General features: G+C 42.0%; 1 protein-coding gene across 4 annotated transcripts in view; it reads right to left on the bottom strand.

Annotated features, from left to right (window-relative positions):
* Nucleotides 1-20145, bottom strand: part of STAT3 (signal transducer and activator of transcription 3) — a 74746-nt gene extending 54601 nt beyond the window's left edge. For all 4 annotated transcript variants that reach the window (XM_055320255.1, XM_055320275.1, XM_055320265.1 and 1 more), the window contains exon 1: nucleotides 19938-20145. The gene's annotated coding sequence lies outside the window, so the exon portion shown is untranslated. The remainder of the gene's footprint in view (nucleotides 1-19937) is intronic.
* Between the last annotated feature and the right edge of the window lie 731 nt (nucleotides 20146-20876).

Raw genomic sequence — 20876 nt, 5'->3', positions numbered from 1 at the left:
TCCCATGTCTGGCTCCCTGCATGGAGACTGCTTCTCCCTCTGCCTGTGTCTCTGCCTCTCTCTCTCTCTCTCTCTCTCTCTCTCTCTCTCTCTCATTGTGTGTGTGTCTCTATGAATAAATAGATAAAATCTTTAAAAAAAAATAAAATAAAGTTAAGTAGATAGGTTGAAAGATAGAGTCAAGGAAGCCTTCTAGGATATACTCCAGAACAAAAAGGATGGAAAATAGAAGCAGAGAGGAAACCAGACTCTGATGTCCAGAAGATCCAATTTCTGACCAAGAGGATTTCCAGAAAAAGAGAAAGGAAAAAGAGTAGGTGGGAATTATCAAAGAATAAGAACTTCCTTTTCCAGACTGAAAGGGGCCCATCTACCCAATCCAATAAATGAAAACTGACTCATCCTAAGGCACATCCTGTGAAATTTTAACAGAGGAAATAAGTTATACAAGCTTCCAGAGAAAAGAATTAGGTCTCTTGGAGAGGATCAGAAATCAGAAAGGCATTGGATTTTTTTTTTTTAAGATTTTATTTACTTATTTATCCGGGGTGAGGTGGAGGGCGGGGAAGAAGAGAATCCCTAGCAGACTCCACACTGAGCATGGAGCTCGATGCGGGGCTCCGTTTCACGACCCTGAGATCATTCATGACCTGAGCTAAAATCAAGAGTTGGACACTTAACCCACTGAGCCACCTAGGCATCCCAGCATTGGACTTTCAACACAAATACTGAAGGATTTAAAGCCAATAATTGAGCCAAAATGCCTTCAAAATGATGAAAAATGATTCGATGCCCAAATGATCATTCAAGTGTGAAGAAAGAATAAAGATAATTCGGATACTCAGCTATTGAAAAAATTGAGTTTCCATGCACCTTTTCTTGATAACATGTTACTGAAATGTGTGCTTCAACATATGTAGTAAAGCCAGAAAGAGGAAGACATGAGATCGGGGAAAGAGGAAATTCAACACAGGAGACCTTGACTGCAGCAGGACAGGGAGTGGGGGTAGGGATGACTGTCGAGAAAATAAAGATTAGATTGCCAATGTGTTTTAAGCATTGGAAGCAAACTGCCAGGCATTTGAGAAACCTGCTGGATACTTGGAAGTTGGCAATAGGTATAAGAAAACTAAACAAGTTTTTAAAAATAAAAGTATTAACTCCAGGAAAAAAACAAGTATTTGTATATAAAAGGAAACATAACCATAGTACCCTTCTTGGCTTACCAGTGAACAATCTTTTGTTGAAATAAAATACATAATTGGTATTTAGCTAAAGTGGCTTAAAACTTATGACTACTCTATTGTGAAGGATGGGAAGGAACAGTGGTGGTGAAAGAAATACATCCTCACCAATGATAACATGAAGTTATATGGTCTCTACAATCCTAAGAGGTCAAAAATAGCAGTGTGCACATATTACTGAGAAGCATGGAAGTCAAGACCAGAGAAAAAGCTCAGTGGCCGGAAAGTAGCAGTCTGGGAAGCAATGCTTCAAAGTAAGGAGGGGTGGGACAGAGGACTGTTGTTTTCAATATATGTTTTTCAGTATTCTTAAATTTCTAAATTGTTTATATGCATTATTTGGATAAAAATTATAATTGTGTTTTCTAAGTGAAATGGCTAATACCAATAGAAAATTTAGGTCACATCATTTTATCTTGTCTCAGAAGGAACCTCCTTACTTGACTCACTCATCCATCTGTTCATCCAGAAAAGAAAAACATATGAGGTGCCTGGGTCACTCAGTCGGTGAAACTTCTGCCTTGGGCTCAGGTCACGATCCTGGGGTCCCACAACAGGCTCCCTACTTGGTAGCTAGTCTGCCTCTCCCTCTGCCCCTCCCCCTGCTCATGCTCTCTCTCTCTCTCTCAAATAAATAAATAAAATCTTAAAAAAATAATAAAAAAAAAAAGGCAAAGTGGGCTCCCTGGGTGGCTCAGCGGTTTGGTGCCTGCCTTTGGCCCAGGGCATGATCCTGGAGTCCTGGGATCGGGTCCCATATCGGGCTCCCTGCATGCAGCCTGCGTCTCCCTCTGCCTATGTTTCTGCACCCCCCCCCCCGTGTCTCTCATGAATAAATAAATAAAATCTTAAAAAAAAAAAGGCAAAGAAAAAAACTCCATCAGGGACCAAGGGCAAGCTATGGAGTGGTGAACAGGACAGGTCTCTGGCTCCTTGAGACAGGGAGGAAGACAGACAAGTAAATAAGGAAGTAATTACCGCTTATGATAAGAACAGTAAAGATGACAGGATAGTATGTGACTGAGATCAGGATGGCAAACTTTAGATAGTCAGGGAAGTCATCTTGGAGGAAGTAACTATTTGTCCTGGCTTCTTTTTTTTTTTTTTTAATAATTTTTTTTTTATTTTTATTTATGGTAGTCACAGAGAGAGAGAGGCAGAGACACAGGCAGAGGGAGAAGCAGGCTCCATGCACCGGGAGCCCGACGTGGGATTCGATCCCGGGTCTCCAGGATCGTGCCCTGGGCCAAAGGCAGGCACCAAACCGCTGCGCCACCCAGGGATCCCTGTCCTGGCTTCTAAAAGAAAACAGAGGGAAAAAAAAATAAGGCAAAATCAGAGAGGGAGACAAACCATAAGAGACTCTTAATCACAGGAAACAAACTGAGGGTCGCTGGAGGGGAGGGGCGTGGGGGTATGGGGTAACTGGGTGATGGGCATTAAGGAGGGCATGGATGCAATGAGCACTGGGTATTATATGACTGATGAGTCACTGACCTCTACCTCTGAAACCAATAATACATGATATGTTAATTAACTGAATTTAAATATAATTTTTAAAAAATAAAGGAAAACAGACCTTTTGATGTTAAAATCTCAGCTTGTAGTTTCCAGGACCAAAAAGTGCAAATTCAAATGTTAAAATGGGCAGGCCTATACCTAGGAATTCTTTAGGAGAATTGGCGGCTCCAACTCCTCACCAAGACCAAAGGCCTGGACTCCTGCCTAGAGTGTCCTTTAAACTTAAGACCTTTAGTAAAGGGGCAGTTGGGTAGCTCAGCCAGTTGAGCATCCAAGTCTTGATCAAATCATGATCTTGGAGTGGTAAGGTCTGCATTGGTCTATACTCAGTTCTGCATTGGTCTATACTCAGTGTGGAACCTGCTTGAGATTCCCTCTCCCTTTCCTTCTCCTTTCCTGGCTTACATGCCCTCTCTCTAATAAATAAATTATTTTTTAAAAATCCTTGGCAAAAATATAGATAAATGCCACACTCTCAGCATTATAAGTGGGTGTCTTCTCTTTCTTTTGGGTGGGGTGCCATTTGATTTTGGCCTCTGAAGATTTCCCCAACTTTCTTAAAAGCTCAGTTTATGCAACATTTCTTGGTGTTTTCCAGAAGAGGGTTTTCAGTGTATCTAGTCTACCACAGAGCTAGAACAGAAGTGAAAATGAGACAGGAACAGGAATTTAAGAACACTTTAGAGGTAGCACTAAAAGTATGTAAAGATGATTTGAAGAAAAGCAGAGGTGAATGAGGGCTATTCCAGATGTTTGGTTAGATGATGATGCCATTTACTTAGACGGGGAAAACTGGGTGGGGGGAATGGCACAAGCCTGTGGTGAGAAAGTTTAAGAGTTACATTTTAGATAAGACAAACAGGAAACAACTACAAAGTTGCCCAAGAATAAATGTCAAGTAAGCAGCAGGACACAGGAATTGGGAGCCTGGAGAAGCCTGGGCTGGAGGCACACCCTTGATAATCACCAGAATGGAAATGATGTTTAAAGCCAGGTAATGAGGATAGAATCTAGAAAAAGGAAGGAAAAGAAAGCCCTGGAGGCCTAAGGGCCTTCAAACATTAGTGTTCAGGTAGAGGAGGAATCAGGAAAGGAAACTAGGAAAGACCAGTCAGGCTGAATATGTTGCCACAAAAGCCAAGAGGGTTTTTTAAGAAAAAAAGGTGTTCAACTGAATCCAATACCACTTAAATTGGGTTAATGTTTCTGAACCCCAAGACAAATCCACCAAGGAGATCACCAAAGCACTCAACCCGCTCTTGTTACTTTTCTCCCTAGAAGAAAAGGCCCCCTGGAATAGTATCTTTTTACTTTCATCCCTTAATCTGATATATACAAAAAAAAAAAAAGGGGGGGGCAATTAAAAAGGGCCCTAGAAAAATGACCTCCAAAAATAGTGATTCTTCTCCTGAAAAAGATTTAGAAACCTCCAGTATTTCTCCACTATTCCAAACTACCTAGGGTCAGAAATGTTAGGATTTTATTTATTTATTCATGAGAGACACAGAGACACAGGGAGAGGGAGAAGCAGGCCCCATGCAGGGAGCCTGATGTGGGACTTGATCCTGGGACTCCAGGATCACACCCTAGGCCAAAGGCAGGTGCTAAACCACTGAGCCACCCAGGGATCCCCAGAAATGTTCAGGTGTTAGAGAAGAATCAACACTCTATCCAGCACATTATATGTAAGGGTAGAGAGATCACTCTAAAAATAAAGATCAGTATTTAAATCCATACTCTGGGGCAGCCCCAGTGGCCCAGTGGTTTAGCACCGCCTTCAGCCCGGGGTATGATCCTGGAGACCAGGAGTCTTGTGTTGGGCTCCCTGCATGGAGCCTTTTCTCTCTCTCTCATAAATAAATAAATAAAATCTTAAAAAAAAAAAATCCACACTCTGGACTATAGTCCTCAGGCCAGCCCCATCTAGACCCAGGAGAATCTGAAAATTAAATTTAGGGGGAGGGACACCTGGGTGGCTCAGTCAGTCAAGCTGTTAAGCTTCTGCCTTTGGCTCAGGTCATGATCCGAGAGTTGCATCAGGCTCTTTGCTATTTTATGGTGGCTATAGGTCCTCATACATTTGTCAAAATCCATAGAATATACAACAAGGTGAACTATAGTATTAACTGGGGGCTTAATAATAATGTATTAATATTGGCTCATGGCACACCTGGCTGGCTCAGTCAGTGCAATATGTGACTCTTGATCTCAGGGTCATGAGTTTGAGCCCCACATCTGGTGTAGAGATTTAAAAAATATATACTGGCTTATCAATAGTAACAAAAGTATTATTCCAAAGCAAGATGTTAATAATCGGAGAAACTGTGAGGAGAGACAGGAGAGGGTATATGGGAACTCTATACTTTCTGCTCAATTTTCCTATGAACCTAAAATGGCTCTAAAAATATATATATATAGTCTATAGGGGTGCCTGAGTGGTTCAGTCAGTTAATATGCATCTCTTGATTTCAGCTTAGGTCATGATCTCAGGGTCATGAGATTGAGCCCTGAGTTGGCCTCTGCACTGGGCATGGAGTCTGCTTAAGATACTCTCTCTCCCGCCTTCTACTCCTCCCCTCCACCCCTGTGTACATGCTCTCTCTCTTTAAAAAAAAAAATATATATATATATATGTATATATAATGTATATAATCCATTAATTTTTAAGATATATGAGTTGAACTTTATGAAAAGGATTTTTAAAGATAAATCTGACCTACAAAGCTTACATTTTATTTAGGCTATCTCCCCATTTAAAAAAACTTTTCTAGGGCAGCACGGGTGGCTAAGCAGTTTGGGGCTGCCTTCGGCCCAGGGCCTGATCCTGGGGACCCAGGATCAAGTCCCGCGTCGACCTCCCTGCGTGGAGCCTGCTTCTCCCTCTGCCCGTGTCTCTGCCTCTCTCTGTGTGTATCTCTCATGAATAAATAAATAAAATCTTAAAAAAAAAAAAAAGCTTTTCTATTAAGTCTTCTCAAAATGAATACTTGGAAAAATAAGTCACCTCATGTACATAATAGTTTTGCATGATATAAGCACTCAGAAAAGAGCTGATCTTAGTGTCCAAATAAGAATTTATTGGGCAGCCCCAGTGGCCCAGTGGTTTAGCGCCGCCTTGAGCCAGGGTGTGATCCTGGAGACCTGGGATAGAGTCCCACATCAGGCTCCCTGCATGGAGCCTGCTTCTCCCTATACCTGTGTCTCTGCCTCTCTCTCTCTCTGTCATGAATAAATAAATAAAATCTTTAAAAAAATAAAAGAACTTGGGGATCCCTGGGTGGCTCAGCAGTTTAGCGCCTGCCTTTGGCCCAGGGTGCGATCCTGGAGTCCCGGGATCGAGTCCCACGTCAGGCTCCCAGCATGGAGCCTGCTTCTCCCTCTGCCTGTGTCTCTGCCTCTCTCTCTTTCTCTATGTCTATAATAAATAAATAAATAAATAAATAAATAAATAAATAAATAAATAAATAAATCTTAAAAAAAATAAAAGAACTTATGAAAAGGCACAACTACTCATGAAATTATAATCCAACAATGTGAGGTAGTGGACATGATTTAGAAAAAGAATAAATTCTTAGACTCACATCCATAAAGAACCCGGCCTGAAGCATGAACTCACATTGGGTTTTCCAGTTAATCACTCAGCCAAAGAGAACCCTGAGGTGGCCGAGATACTGTATGTAACAATTCTATCAATAGGTTGTTGTTCCCATTTTACAGATAAGGACAGAAATGTTAAGTGATCACAATGATAATGGTATGGCCAGAACACAAACTTGGAGTCTTCAAATTCCCAGGCTAGTAGCATCAAATTACCTTTCCAGGGACACCTGGGTGGCTCAGCAGTTAAGTGTCTGCCTTCGGCTCAGGGCGTGATCCTGGGGTCCCAGGATCAAGTCCCACAATGGGTTCCCTACATGGAGCCTGCTTCTCCCTCTGCCTATGTCTCTGGCTCTCTCTCTCTGTATCTCTCATGAATAAATAAAATCTTTTTTAAAAATTATCTTTTTAAGTCTTACCTATACTGTGTGATTTCTGACAAGTAAATTCCTCTTTGAATTGGTTATATAAGCAATTATAAGAAAGGAAGGATGCTTGGGTGGCTCAGTGGTTTAGCATCTGCCTTCAGCTCAGGGCGTGATCCCAGAGTCCCAGGATCGAATCCCACATTGGGTTCCCTGCGGGGAGCCTGTTTCTCCCTCTGCCTCTCTCTCTGTATCTCTCATGAATAATAAATAAAATTTTTTTTAAAGAAAGGAAGATAAGAATTTTACTTATGTTACATGTAATAAATGAAAGCTAACTTTATTATAAAGACAAGTTTGAAAGGGTGGCTCAGTAAGTTAAGTGTTCAACTCTTGATTCTGCCTCGGGTCATGATCTCAGGGGCATGAGACTGAATCCTATCCCATGTGGGGCTCTGGAGTCTGCTTGTCTCTCTCCCTCCCCCTCTGCCCTTCCTCTTGCTTGTGCTCACTCTCTAAAATAATTAAATAAGTTAAAATCTTCAATAAGTAATATTTTAAAATAAAAAGACATGTCATGTCTGAAATAGATATATCTGAAATTAATCAAAGCAGTCAAAAACTGTCTTAATATGTTCATGTATTATCTATCAATAAAACAAGGCTGAATATTAATCTGGTAAAATCATGATTCTTTTGATAGTCATAATCCACATCTGATTAATATTAAGGTCCATAAATGCTAAGAAGAATAAACAGAATAAAAAGAAATAGCTAGGGGCCCTGAGATTAAGAGCATATTGCTCTTGTATGCCAGGCACCTGAGCATACAACTCTTGATCTTGGGGTTGTGAGTTCAAACCCCACATTGGGTGTAGACATTACTTAAAATCTTTAAAAAGATAAATAAATAGGAAGGAAGGATCTCCAAAGCATTTTTCCTTAGTAAACTATATGCCTACTATTTACCTTTATCTCCAGAACAACGATTTATAAACCCTGTGGACATGACTTTGCTAATCCAAAAAAAGACTTTATATTGGGATGCCTGAGTGGCTCAGTGTTTGACTGAGGCTCAGGTTCGACTCCCGCATTGGGCTCCTTGCATGGAGCCTGCTTCTCCCTCTGCCTGTGTCTCTGCTTCTCTCTCTCTCTCTCTCTTTCTTTTTTTTTAATTTTTTTAAATTTTTATTTATTTATTTATGATAGTCACACAGAGAGAGAGAGAGAGAGAGGCAGAGACACAGGCAGAGGGAGAAGCAGGCTCCATGCACCGGGAGCCCGACGTGGGATTCGATCCCGGGTCTCCAGGATCGCGCCCTGAGCCAAAGGCAGGCGCTAAACCGCTGCCCCACCCAGGGATCCCTCTCTCTTTCTCTCTGTGTCTCTCATGAATAAATAAATATCTTTAAAAGAAAAAAAGAAAAAAGACTTCATAGCTTATGGTTCTTTAAAGCAGCATATCTCAAGCCAAGGACCATCTGTTTGAGAATACCTGATTGCTTGTTAAAATGACCCTAGATCTACTAAAATCAGACTCTCTGGGTCAAAACCATAGAATCTTCTTTTTGTTTTAAACAAGTATCCTGGGGATTCTTTTTTTTTTTTTTTTTTTTTTATCCTGGGGGTTCTTGTATTAAAATCTTTAGACTAGTAGTTCTCAAATTTTTTGGTCTCAGGACTCCTTTATATCTTTAAAAATAAGGACCTCAAAGAACTTTTGTTTATGAAGGTTATATCTACTAATATTTATTGTATTAGAAATTAAAATAGAAATTTAAAAAATATTCATTAAAAATAATAAACCAATTATATGTTAACATAAATAACATTTCCGTGGAAAAATAACTATTTTCCAAAACCAAAAAAATTAGTGGAGAGTGACACTGTAAAAGTTTTGGAAAATTTCTAATATCCAGCTTAATAGAAGACAGCTGGATTCTCATATTTGCTTTTGCATTCAATCTGTTGCAGTATGTTGCTTTGATAGAAGTGAATGAAGAAAACTTGATCTCACACCAGTTGGAAAATGAAGGTTATCTTAATAGTCTTTACAAATAATTTTGGATATTCCTTAACATCACACCAAAATTCAACAAGTGGTAGTTTCTTAAAGATTAGATGCAGTGTAGATTGCATGCTGTTGGATCTCAACTAACTTTTCATACTCAGCTGCACTGAGATCCATTAGTCTATTCTGCTTTTGGGGTTTTGGATTTTGTTTTTTTTTTTAATCCATTTGACAGAGTCAGAGAGTAGAAGTGATGGGAATGGCAGAGGGAGAGGGAGAAGGGCAGAGCGAGTGGGAGAAGCAGGCTTCCTGTCAAGCAGGGAGTCTGACACAGGACTCCCAGGGCTCTATCCCAGAACTGTGGGATCACAACCTGCGTAGAAGGCAAACACTCAACAGACTGAGCTATTCAGGTGCCCCTATCCTGCATTTTGAGTAGAATGTTTTCCCAAACATGATTTAGTAATGTTGTACATTAATCATTTGGAAAACACTACTTCAGAGACACACAGACCTCTCAAATACCAACACATTTCATTATAAACTATAAAAAAAACACATTTGTTTTATCATTTAAAAAGTTTAATATGGAAAAACTGTCAAACTCAAAATTTATTTTCCCTCAAAAGCTTAAATTTTATCATTGGCAACAAAGATTGCCAGTTGTTTTCCTTGAAGAGATGGCTTCCCTTCTTTCATTTGTGAGAAAATGTCTACCAGCATACCAGTTGGTCTGTCATTCTTTCAGAGTAAAGATGGCGTTTCATTAAAAAAAAAAAAAAAAAAGCAGCTAGTTTGAGATTGTAACTGAAATGTTCCCACAAGATCTCTTCCCTGAGACAACCATCATACTTCTGTGTGCAGCAGAAGTGCTTTATGCCTACCTCCCATTTCATCACAGGATATCAAAAAAGGCACATCCTCCAGAGTTGAAAGGGAAATGAAATTAATATTGTTTACTGTTGTGTCATGGACATTCTTAAGTAAAGTCATTTTTTCCTTCTGTGAGTACACTACATACAATAAGTAGCATTAAGTGTAAATGCCAACTAAGTAAAAGATACAAACAACATTATGGAAGTAATTTTGATATCAAAGACACCCTGTGAAAGGTCTCAGGGCCCTGAGGGGTCTGTTGGCAATACTCTTGAGAACTGCTTCTATAAATTTAAACTGAAGCATCAATGAGCAGCCCATCCAAGGGAACAATACAAAAATCAAAAAACAGCTTCTGCCCCACTTGCTCAAGGACACAAAATGGCATGTTGTTTTAGGACTGGAACAGTTGAAATTAATGGAAACTGGGCCCTAACATCACAGGTAATATGAACAGCAAGCTTTCAAAAAAATCGAATGGGGGCAGGCACAGGGTAAAGGTAAGGGAGTTGCAATATTCCTTCCTGCCCAAGTGACAGATTGGAGTTTCATTTAATGACATAGCTAGACTTCTCCCCAAAATTAAAGTTTCAGAAGAATGTGTTCTCTGTTAACTGAAAAGCTACATTTCTAAACAGTATGCATTTGATGGTTACAACATTTAAAGTATAGATGTAAAAAAAAAAAAATAAAGTATAGATGTACAGATTTATTCATATGTGCCTAAAGACAAATATGAGGATATTTACCACAACAGTGTTTTCTGTCTTAGATTCTGTGGTCTATGGCTATCATTAGATTAAATAAATTATTACTTTTTTTTAAAAGAGGGGGATCCCTGGGTGGCTCAGTGGTTAAGCGCCTATCTTTGGTCCAGGGCGTGATCCTGGAGTCCTGGGATCGAGTCCCACATCGGGCTCCCTGCATGGAGCCTGCTTCTCTCTCTGCCTGTGTCTCTACCTCTGTGTGTGTGTGTGTGTGTGTCTCATGAATAAATACATACAATCTTTAAAAAGGGGGGGGGGCACCTGGCTCACTTAGCCAGTAAAGCATGTGACTCTTGATCTTGGGATCATGAGTTTGAGTCCCACATGGGAGAGGGGTAGACTGTACTAAAAAAAAAAAAAATCTAAAAAAAAAATCTAAATAAATTATAGCATCCATAATCCAGAATACTATGTACATCTTAAAAACACGAGACAGGAGGATCCCTAGGTGGCGCAGCGGTTTGGCGCCTGCCTTTGGCCCAGGGCGCGATCCTGGAGACCCGGGATCGAGTCCCACGTCGGGCTCTCGGTGCATGGAGCCTGCTTCTCCCTCTGCCTGTGTCTCTGCCATTCTCTCTCTCACTGTGTGCCTATCATAAATTAAAAAAAAAAAAAAAAAAAAACCACGAGACAGGTGTGCCTGGCTGGCTCAGTCAGAAGAGTGTGCGACTCTTGATCTCGGGTAATGAGTTCAAGCTCCACATTGAATGTAGAGATTACTTAAAAATAAAATCTTAAAAACAAACAAACATGAGACAGACAAACATATTCATGTGGAGTGTTTACTAAGATAAACAAAGTGACAAAAAGTAAGATACCTTTTGATATGTGTATAATGTACTACATTTTTAGGGAAGGGAAAAAGAAATAGTATATTTGCATGTATACAAATGAAATCACTCTGAAAAAAATAAGAAGTGGATAACTAGCCGTCCCTGGGAAAGAGTTCAGAGAATAAGGTGAAAAGAAAACTCTCCATTTACTACAAACCTTTTGGTACTGATTAAACTTTTTCTTTCTTTTCTTTTCTTTTCTTTCTTTCTTTCTTTCTTTCTCTTTCTTTTCTTTCTTTCTTTCTTTCCTCTAAAACATTGCTTTTACCATAAAGAAAACTGGAGTCTGGAACTGAAAAACAAAACTGATATACTCTTGCAGCAAATCTGTGGTTGAGACCAGCTAGCATTCATCTTTCCTCAGGAAAGGGGAAGTAGTTTAATCCAGGCTGTATGGTGTGGGTCTCTAACTCCCACCTCCAGCTTCATTCTCCCTTCCTCAGGAGATATTCTCACTGGGTATATAAGAACGGTACTCTCACTGGAAAGCTTAGGGTAAACTGAGGCAGAAGCCTATGGAATCACACAGGACACCTTGGATTTTTCTGCAGAAATAGGATTTTAACTAATAGGCTTTACTTTTTACTGCAGTTTTAGGTTCAAAGCACAACCGAGCAGAATGTACAGAGTTCCCATAAACACACCACCCCATCCCTCTACCCCCCAACAAGCACAACCTCGTCCACTATCAACATTTGGCACCACAGTGGTACACTGAGAAACAGGAATTTCAGACGGTTCCATGAACCCAATATTCTCCAAGACAATTATGTGGACCTTAAAGTGTCCCCGCGTGCTTTGACTCCCTTATAATCCACTCTTATTTACACGCTTAAGTGGAAAGGGACAATAACACATAGAATTAAGAATAAATATTGAGGGATCCCTGGGTGGCGCAGAGGTTTGGCGCCTGCCTTTGGCCCAGGGCGCGATCCTGGAGACCGGGATCGAATCCCACGTCGGGCTCCCGGTGCATGGAGCCTGCTTCTCCCTCTGCCTGTGTCTCTGCCTCTCTCTCTGTCTCTCTCTCTCTCTCTCTCTCTCTCTGTGACTATCATAAAAAAATAAAAATTAAAAAAAAAAAAAAAGAATAAATATTGAGATTTGTGGGGCGTCTGGGTGGCTTAGTCAGTTGAGCGTCTGACTCTTGATTTCAGCTCGGGTCATGATCTCAGGGTTGTGAGGTCGGTGCTGGATGAGGGGCCTGCTTGGGATTCTCTCTCTCTCTCTCCTTCTCTTAAAAAAGACCAAAAACAAAAAAACACCCAGGAGTTTCCAAATTAAATAGAATGCGATACATGTTAAAAAAATAAAAGTGGGGGGAGGGCGCCCATGTGATGCTGGTTTTGGCTCAGGTCATAATCTCAGGGTCCTGAGATGGAGCCCCACCTAGGGCTCTTGAGTTTGCTTGTCCCTCTCCCTCTACTGCTCCTCCTCCCTCTCTCTCTCTCTCAAATAAATAATCTTTTAAAAATAATAAGAAAGAAAGAAAGAAAGCTAGCTAGCTATTTGGCTCCAGAATGCTTCAATTATTCCACTTGGCCCAATGCATAAGACAGGTACCATCCTAATTATGTTTTATTTTGGTTAACGTTTCAATAAATTTGCTTTCCCTAAACATATTGATTAAAAAGGAACCCAAATACCAAACTGATTTGCCAGACAAAATCAGTCTGAGATTAAATATTTATCATGTCTAAACCACAAGTAGAAAAGAATTCAAAGGCTATTTTAATGCTAACTCGATGCAATATTGCACTGCTTGGTTTATTAGAGAGGTAATTACACAGCTAACATAGGTCTTTGGGGTTTTGAGGATTACCCTAGTGGGGAGAGTAGGGGAGGACAAAGAAGGAAAGTCTAATGTTTTTCACTCTGCCAGAAAAAGTGTCTGCTAAACTACAAAACAAAATTAACATTAGAAAAGATGCGAAAAATATGCATTTTAGGAAGCTTTCACTTAAGCAGGTGCTCAAATTCAGACTCAAATCCTCCATTTCTCAAAACCAGAATGAGTGGTCAGGATACCGAAAACTAATAAGATCAATCAACAAAGCGGGAAAACAGGTGGTTAACACCAGACTGGGCAGGGTTTTCCTCAATTGAGCTCACCTTCGCTAATCTAAATCAGTTTTCAGAAATGGCTTTTACAAAAACTACCCAAACATCCCCCTAATAATTTGTGCTCCTCCTCCACAATAAGGAAGCCATTTATTTACCAGAAGGTTTACTTTCTCTTTCAAGCTCTGCTGGCTTCCTCCTGCCCCACATACGGACTAGATGCAACTGGGGGGCCTTTCTTTCCTGGCTTCTCGGATCCCAAACTGAAGAGTCAGTGTGAGAAAACCCGTTTCAGGGAGAAGCTGAGTGGTTCTTCTTAACCGCAAGGCTATTTTGAATACAGATGCGTTTGCAAAGGAAAGTTACAGGATAAGAAAATAAAGCTCTACTCCTCTGGTGAAACAGATGCACTTAAATACACACACACACACACACACACACACACAGATGTGAAGGGACAAACCACCTCCTAGCCTCAGATAGGTCATTCATTCTACTTGGGATATGCCACACCTCCACCTTCTGTGTCTGACTCCTCTACCCATCAAACCTTCAATATCACCTCCAGTTTTAGTGTCATGAAGAACTCTAAGGGACTGTTCAAATTCCTAAGTGTAATACATTTTTAATGTGTGAAATAGGGATCCCTGGGTGGCTCAGTGGTTTAGAGTCTGCCTTCATGCCCAGGGCATGATGCTGGAGTCCAGGGATCAAGTCCCACATCAGGCTCCCTGCCTGGAGCCTGCTTCTCCCTCTGCCTGTGTCTCTCTGCCTCTCTCTCTCTCTCTCTCTCTCTCTCTCTGTGTGTGTGTGTGTGTGTCTCATGAATAAATGAATAAAATCTTTTTAAAAATGTGTTAAATATTACTTAAATATCCCACAATCATAGGCTTTGGAAGATGACCTATTACAGGGACATTCATGTAGACAGGAATTTACGATTTGCCTATTCCTTTTACGTGACAGCCTCCATCTCCTCCACCACAATGTAAATCCCCCTGGTCCCTATTCATTTAGTTTTTTTTTTCCTATTAGTTAGAATCTCCCAATTACTCCTTCTTTCCTTTGGTTCATTAATAGCTACCATGAATCATAACTTGCCTTTATAGGTAGATATTTTAATGATATTAATTATTAGCACTCAAATTTTAGCTATCTGCCAGGCACTGTGTAAAGTACTTTAAATGTATTATCTTGCAGGACACCTGACTGGCTCAGCCGGTAGAGCATGCGACCCTTGATCTACAGTTTGTGAGTTCAAGCCCCATATTGGGCATAGAGCCTACTATACTATAAAGAAACAAACATACACACATACATATATACACACATCGTTTTGCTTAATCCTCACAACTTCCCTACAATGAAACCTGGTATCTATGTTTTATGGCTAGAGAAACTGAAGCCCAGAGAAGTTAAAGCAACTGACCCAAAGTCTAAGAGGCACTGGATTTGGGGTTTTTTTTTAATATTTTATTCCTTTATTCATGAGAGAGGCAGAGACACAGGCAGAGGGAGAAGTAGGCTCCATACAGGGAGCCCGATGTGGGACTCAATCCAAGGACTCCAGGATCAAACCTGGGCTGAAGGGAGGCACTCAACCAGAGCCACCCAGGGGTCCCTGGATTTGGGATTAAAGTCCAAGGAGTCTGACCTCATAGCCTGATCTTTCACCTCCTATAGCAATGTTGGATCATGAAACCCTCCAATACATAGCCTAAGAGTTTTGACGCTACAATGTTACCTTATAAATGTTCAAAATAGGTTCCTTTTCCAATGTAGTTAAAAAAAAATCAAAGGTCAGGCAAAAGTTCACTGATTAGAAGAGTCATTATTCTTATAGATGAGGGTAGCAGAAAGAAAAGCTAGATAATCCAAAACTTACTGTATTCTGGGGGGCAGATTTGCCTTCCTCCTTGTTCTTTTATTAGGCTATTAAAAAGAAATTTGCAATAAAAATGTCCCAGATAAATTGGTAAATAGAAAAGGGTACAAAAAATCTAGAGAAATACATACCAAACTATTAACAAGATATACATAAAATACACATAGTTTATGTTCTACAAATTTAAATTTTTTGTAACAGCAAACATTTCTTTTGTAAGTAGGACAAAACAACTTACTTTTAATGATATATAAAAAGAATAATTAAGAGAAGGGGTAAGAGCCATGGCTCAGCAGCTTCCTCTCCCCTCAGTTCAGTCCTCCTAAATTAAGAACTTCCACTTCAAGGGACACCTCAGTGGTTGAGCATCTGCCTTCAGCTCAGGGCGTGATCCCGGGGTCCTGGGAGCAAGTCCCACATTGGGCTCCCTGTGGGGAACCTAGTTCTCCCTCTGCCTATGTCTCTGTCTCTCTCTGTGTGTCTCTCATGAATAAATGAATAAAATCTTTAAAAAAAAAAAACTTCTACTTGTAGCTCCCTGGACACACTCTGCTGTTTTAAGCCTCTGCACATTCATGTTTCCTGGCCCTGTAAGCAACTATTCACCACTCAACTTTGTCAGAATTCCTATTCTTCCTACAAAATGCTGTTCATAGGTGTTCGAAGTAATAAAGGCCCTCTGTAATAAAGCCTTTTTCTCACTCCTGAAGACAATTAATCTCTTTTCCTGGGGCATTTAATAAGAACTTAGATTTACGGAGTTCTTCCTGTGCCATGCATTATGGTAAGCATTTTACCTCTTTTATCTCATTGAATCTTTAATGGGCCTCAGAGATAGGCACTGTTATCCTCTACTTTTACAGATAAGAAACTGAGATTCAGGTTCTGAAGAGGAAGTAGCAGATTCAGGATCTGATCCCAGACCTGTCTGACTCCAGAGCATGAGATTTAAACCACTGGGATGCCTGAGTGGCTCAGCAGTTGAGCATCTGCCTTTGGCTCAGGGCATGATCCTGGAGTCCCAGGATTGAGCCCCACATCAGGCTTCCTGCATGGAGCCTGCTTCTCCTTCTGTCTTTGTCTCTGCCTCTCTCTCTCTCTGTGTGTGTGTCTCTCATGAATAAATAAATAAAATCTTAAAAAAAAAAAGAGAGAGAGAGAGAGAGAGAGATTCAAACCACTTATCCTGTCACCTCCTCTGCCCTGTGTAAAGCAACACATACCTTGGTCCGCACAACACCTCTAGTTCTGTGAAAATAGGAACCATATTTCATTATCTTTGGATACTGCCTAGCACAGTAATCAGCTCTCAGCATAAAATGTTTGCTGATAATAAATAAATTAAAGCAAAACAAAGTGAAATGTTTGCCTTATCTGACTTAAGAATTACAATAATCTTAACATGACAAGTGAGAACTAAGCAGAACAAATTCATTCTTCCACACACTATTCCTTTTAAAACTAGAGACATTTCTAACAACTGACCACCAAAGTACCATCTGGCCATCTTGACTAAAGTGCACCATAGTAAGCCAAGGTTCCTAGTAACAAATGTGTAATGGTGATATTAATTTTTTTCACTATAGCCAACAAAGACTGAAACGGCCATTCAGTGTCATCCTGCTGGATCTCACCAAGGCTGCTCCAGAACACCAGGACTCCTTCAAGATTTGAGGATGTCCCTCAATTGCTCTTTTGGTGGTTTTATGAATGACCCAAAAGTTATAGTACAACTTCAAATATGGAAGACATAAAATGTAAGTGGCTATTTACAGCCAATTAAAAATCCTAAAAGGCATTTCTGCACTTAAACACACAAATCTGGTAATAAGTCAGAACACCTCTCTTTGGGTCTGGCCCAATTTATAAGCTCAGCCCCAAAGACAACTCCCCTAGGGCAGAGGCCATGTGCACTGATCTACTTTGTACAAATTAACCAATGCCAGGAACATGCCCTATACATAGTAGGCACTCCATAATTAAACACTAATACTTGACCTCAAAAAATCTTTAAAAGGACAGAATCTGGAATTCTGTGATCTGGCATTCAATGAGGCCTCTAACAAGCAAACATTCCTCCCCTACTCACCTTCCTAATCTACCAGGATTTTGTTCCTACTGTACCATCATACCTCCTCACCCCAAGCTCTTTACACCTATCAAATTCCAACTATTATTTGGGACTCAGATCAAATCTCACCTTTGGCAAGGAGACTTCCTAGACCATTCCAGGTGTCATAACCTCTCCTTCCTCTGAAGACCGGTAGCACTTAGTGCAGCACTATCCAATAGAACCTTCAGGATAGCGGAAATGTTCTATAGCTGTGCTATCCATATTTTAATATATAATAGATTCTTTGTTGGAGAGCACAGCCTTAACGACTCACCATCTCTTTGAGGACATGTTGCACTATAGGGACAAAGCATTTATCAAGTCCCCTTAGTGGACTGCAAGTGCTGTGAACAAAGCCTCTGATTCTTCATGGCAACTTTCACAAAGTTGCAAAAAGTAAATATTTGTTGACCTATACACCATCTCTGAGGAAACTGTAAGGTAGAAAGGTGCTAGCCTCAGCATCTGCAATGGTCACTACCTCTGCCCCAACTCACATCTGAAAGTCAAGACAAGTAGAGGCAAGCAGGAGAAAGCAACTTTCTTGAGACACAAATGATCACTGGTGAAGCCACAAGGCACTCTGGATTAAAGGGCATTTTTATCTCCCTCCATTAGCAAATAGCTAAATTCTGATGACAAGTCACGCGGACTAAAGTTTGTGATTTCCCACGTTAGACACAGAAGATGGAAAAATAACCTAGGCAAACCCTATTTCTACTTCTTTTTGCATCTGTTTATTGGCTCTCTCTGTAGGAGTCTTAGCAGCCTGTTGGTGATATTTCACTGTCCAGATATATGTTAGAATTCCAGTGACGCTTTTCCCAGCAAGGTCTACACTCACTAACTGTAAACCAATACCTAATACTTAATATAGATAGGTCAAAATAACAAACTACACCAAAAGGTACAAGCTCTAACACTATGGCACTCCACTGCCTTGGGCAAGTGCTTTGTTCCTTGGGCCTCAGTTCCCCTATCTATAAAATGGGGTTAATGTCATGTGAACTACCTACCCTTTGTACCGCAAGTCATAGCTGTGGATATTTCTAAATAGTTATCCTTCCCAAAAGTACTATATACAGAAATTTTAAAAATCGTGAATTTGCTAGTCGTTTTCTGTGGAAGATTGACTAACAAATATATAGACTTCAAGATCAACCTCCCAATATATACTTTTTTTTTTTTTTTTTTTTGGTTTTCCAGATTTCCCCAACTCACTATGCAGATAAATGAGCAAAAATTCTGCTAGTACTCCAGCCTGGCACATATAACGAGGAAATAAATGTGTTGGCTCAAGGAACACAGACATATTTAATATAAAACAGAAATTTGGCTGAAGATAGTCATAACGCAGTCTAAATTCACATATAAAAGATTGAGATGATTTATAGTTCTGATTTATTCAAACCAGAGCATTATCAGCACAGCAGCCAAAAAGTTACAACCCATAAACAGAACATAGCCTGTAGATGTACACCCGATAAAAACCAGCAGAGACACATTAAGTACATTTTTAACTTAAAAAAAAAAGTGTGTTCATACCAGACACTCACCTGATGTAACAGAGAAAGATATGCACTAAATAAGAAAAAAGCAACTTGGATGAGGGTTTGAATTTTGCTAACTTAAGCCCAACCACACCCCCCAATCACAGGTAAAGTTTGCACACATGGCTTTGCCAAGGCCAGCCTGTCTTTGTTTCCCTCTGCGTTTACCCAAGATCTTGGCTCCAAGACAGAAAACTCCCACTCGCGATTGGTTCATTCTGTCCTATGCAATTAAGCAACACCACAATCCAGTAAACGCAAGGACTCAATTATTTATCTTCTGGCCAAGTTTACCAGGTGTCTATAAAAGAACAATGTCAAGGAAGAAAGAGGCTTATTTCTCCCTAGAACTGGCTTAAGGGGGGGGGATTTTGCTTTGTTTTCAGAAGGGGAGGAGGGAAGCAGGGTTTTTAATCTAGGGAGAAAAAAAAAAAAAAAAGCCGGGAAGGAATTTAAAAAGAGTACAAGACTGTCAATTTCCCTACAGGAAACTTGATTCTTATGCAATAATCCGACCCACAACCAACCAGCCTGTGGGGCTGTAGGGGGAAGACACCTATTCCTACTTCTGGAGGGGCACGGCTGGCTCCTAAAGGAGAGGGCACAGAGCAAGGCCCAGGAATTGGCTCAGCCGGCAGCCGCCGGGGAGCGCAGAGAAAGCTCTTTCCCAAACCCCCACCCCTTGATCCCCCGTGATCTCCGCCGGCGTGACAGCTGCTCCTGAGGCCGGAACGTCCCCAGAGCCTCAGGGAGCAGGAAGTCGGGGGGCTGTCCCTCACCCCTGCCACCCCCACCCTAGAGTGTCCTCGCCCCATAGTCCTCCTCCCTAACCCCATTTTCCCTCTCCCTCGGAGTCTGCCCTTTCTCCAAAGAACGAAACTTCCTTCCAGCGCCCCCTGTCCCTTCAGAGGCCCGCTCCTGTCATCCCGGGACTTGTCTCTTCTGATTGACGCTCCCATCTCCACGTATTCCTCCCCCCTGCCCCACTCAAGTGTCCATCCACAACTCCCCCACACAAGGCAGAAGCTCCGGGACCCTCTGGCACCCCCCACCCGGGATCCCCAGGCCTGGGGGCCGGTGTGGGGGGGGCGGCCCCACCCTTCACCCCCTTCACCTGTTTCTCGGGCTCAGGCCCGACAGGCCGGGGCTGCACTTGCGCCGGGGTGCGGGCCGCGGGGCTCCCTCAGGCCGCGGGGCCTCTCCGGGCAGAAGCGGAGAGAGAGCGCCGAGCAGGGGTGCTCGTCAAGGATCCGGTTCGGGCTCGCTCGCTCCGCGGCGACGTCGGAACCCCAGACTCCCCCCTCCCTGTCTACGCCGCGGCAGCTCCGGAAACCGCTGAATTACAGCCCCTCCAGCCAATCCCCGCCCAGCCCAGCCTGGCAGGGACACGCCGCTTCTGCATAATTCATGAGACGGCCAGGTTTCCCGGCCACCCAGGGCACCGATGCATATACAGTACACCCGAGGCCCCACCCCCCGGCCAATGAGGAGAGCCTCTGGGGGAAAGGGCGGAGCCAATATTGGGCTGGGAACGCCCCAGTGCTGGCTGTTCCGAGCGCTTAGTGCTCCTCCCTCCGCCACAGCAGAAGAGGAGCGGCGGCCTTGGGCACAGAAGCCCGGGGGGAGGGAGGGAAGATGACCGGAATGTCCTGCTGAAAACTCAGCTGAGTTCCTGGCAATGCGTGACGTCAGGACACTTTAAATGCCCCTGATGCGGCTCTCTCCTGCCCGCTCTCCCTTTTCCCAGCTCTTGGCACCACGTGGGGGCGAGGCTGCAAGCCACTTACCACGTGGGAATCAACCAGTTAGATAGTCCCCAGGTATCGCCAGATTCTCAGGGGGCCCAAAGCCAGAATTGGGTTTTTGGGGACAGCAAAATGAGCATGGGTGACTCCCGCCTGCTTTGAACTTCAGTTTCTGCGTGAGTCGGGACACACACACCCGGAAACATGACGTGGAAATAGAGTAATTACTAGAGTGCGTGGGGAGAGGGTAGTGGATTTAACCCTGTCCCTCGTTCCGTCGCTTCTAGCATCAAACGCCAACGGCTCGC

The sequence above is a fragment of the Nyctereutes procyonoides genome, unplaced genomic scaffold, assembly GCF_905146905.1.
Source record: "Nyctereutes procyonoides isolate TBG_1078 unplaced genomic scaffold, NYPRO_anot_genome, whole genome shotgun sequence".
NCBI classification, from domain to species: domain Eukaryota; kingdom Metazoa; phylum Chordata; class Mammalia; order Carnivora; family Canidae; genus Nyctereutes; species Nyctereutes procyonoides.
The sequence above is the reverse complement of the archived record's forward strand: the minus strand, read 5'-3'. Positions and strand labels throughout refer to the sequence as shown.